Source organism: Vicia villosa, linkage group LG1 (assembly GCF_029867415.1).
Source record: "Vicia villosa cultivar HV-30 ecotype Madison, WI linkage group LG1, Vvil1.0, whole genome shotgun sequence".
Classification (NCBI taxonomy): domain Eukaryota; kingdom Viridiplantae; phylum Streptophyta; class Magnoliopsida; order Fabales; family Fabaceae; genus Vicia; species Vicia villosa.
This window is the reverse complement of record NC_081180.1, coordinates 234,125,628-234,127,556: the sequence shown is the minus strand read 5'-3', so window position 1 is coordinate 234,127,556 and position 1,929 is coordinate 234,125,628. Positions and strand designations below refer to the sequence as shown.

The 1,929-nt window shown below is 38.6% G+C and overlaps 1 non-coding gene across 1 annotated transcript; it reads right to left on the bottom strand.

Moving 5' to 3' along the window:
* Positions 1 to 1,537: 1,537 nt before the first annotated feature.
* LOC131645370 (small nucleolar RNA R71) lies at positions 1,538 to 1,644 on the bottom strand. Its single transcript, XR_009296998.1, has one exon. It is a non-coding gene; the product is annotated as a small nucleolar RNA R71 (small nucleolar RNA).
* Positions 1,645 to 1,929: the final 285 nt, after the last annotated feature.

Below are 1,929 nucleotides of genomic sequence, written 5' to 3'. Positions count from 1 at the left end.
ATGTTTAATATTATGAACCGAACCGATTTATGCATGTTTAATCATATTAATATGTCTGGCTAAATTACTAAAGGTGTCGGTATGTAAAGTAAGTTAACCGTAGGGATCCGAAATAAATTGGCTTAATTATGTTTTGTTAATTATCACTTATTTTTGGTTTATATGTCTAATTTATTTAGTAAGTCTTAAAACCAATAGAGCGAAAGTTTGAGGGGTTAGGACGGTCAAAGGTTAAAATCAATAGAGCGAAAGTTTGAGATCTTTAACCAGATAGTAGGCATAGGACATTAGTTTTAAGGATGGCGAAAGCGTATTAAAACTAATTGGAACTTATTTATTTTCAAAAATTGTTTTTACACTCGAGCGGGATGGCGAAAGCGTACGTTAGGGTTATTAGCTTGCTCCGAGTCAACAGAGCGAAAGTTTGAGATTAGGAGATTTAAATAGATAACAACCTCGTAAAATAGGCATTTTATTAATTACATTGTTTCCAAAAATCTCTTCTAAAATCTAATGGGATGGCGAAAGCGTACATTAGGATTAGGATAGTAGTCTGAATCAACAGAGCGAAAGTTTGAGACGAGGATTTTTAATCAATGGAATTAGTAAAGATTTTTAATTTAATTATGCAAAAGCCAATGGACCTTCGGATTACCTTTAGTTAAACGAAATACATACTGATACCTGTCTTTTATTATTATTCTTTATTTTCTCACAATCACTTTCCCTTAGGAACAATCAAAATTTTAGTACTCCTAGCTTTACATAGTAACCTTAGATAACGGTAGATCGATTCATAGTCCCTGTGGATTCGATATCTTTTAAAACTACACGACACGACTGTGCACTTGCAGTTATCAGATTTATAGACACGTAAAGTCGCGATCAAGTTTTTTGGCGCCGTTGCCGGGGACTATTTAAGTCGATATCGTAACTCACTGTTACACCGTAGAGACTAGGACAATTCTTCCCTTTCTTTCTGAACGATTGTATGCCAAATACTCGTTCACAAGGAGGAGATTTAATACAACGAATTAACGAGATCGAACGTTTCATTAACGTTAAACGTCGAGCTCGCAATCTTCCCGAAGTAGCAGAAATTCCGATTAATCAGGAATTGATTTTTACTGATCAAATCAATCAAATCACCCCGAAGTTAGAGATGGCTGCTATTCGTCCTCTTAGAGACTATGCCGCTCCTTCGCGCGCTGAACCGCATTCAAGTATCGCACTACCTGCGATTGAGGCGAACAATTTCGAACTGAAACCTTCACTGGTCCAAGCTGTTCAACAGAATCAATTCTCTGGAAGCCCTGTAGACGACCCCAATCTCCATTTATCCGTGTTCGTGCAATACGCCGACACTATCAAAGCCAACAACGTTAGTTCCGAAGCTATTCGATTACGCCTTTTCCCTTTCTCCTTGAGAGATAGAGCGAGAGCGTGGCTTCAATCCCTGCCTTCAAATTCCATAACTACATGGGACGAATTGAAAAGAGTATTCTTAGCTAGATATTTTCCGCCTAGCAAAACTGCTATGCTTAGAGGTCAAATCAACGGATTTACCCAGAAAGATAACGAATCGCTTTTCGAAGCTTGGGAACGTTACAAGGACATGCTTAGAATATGCCCTCATCATGGACTCGAACCATGGCTGATCATCCATACTTTCTATGGGGGTCTCTTATATAACACTAAAATGACTATAGATGCCGCTGCTGGCGGAGCATTAATGGATAAACCCCATGATGAAGCATACAAACTCATAGAGAACATGGCACAAAACCATTACCAATGGGGTGGAGAACGAGCCGCTCTAGAGAAAGCCCAAACCAAAGGAGGAATGTACGAAATAAGTGGTATAGATCGCGTTAACGCTAAAGTAGACGCTTTAACTCAAAAGATCGAGAACTTAACCATCACTCCTTC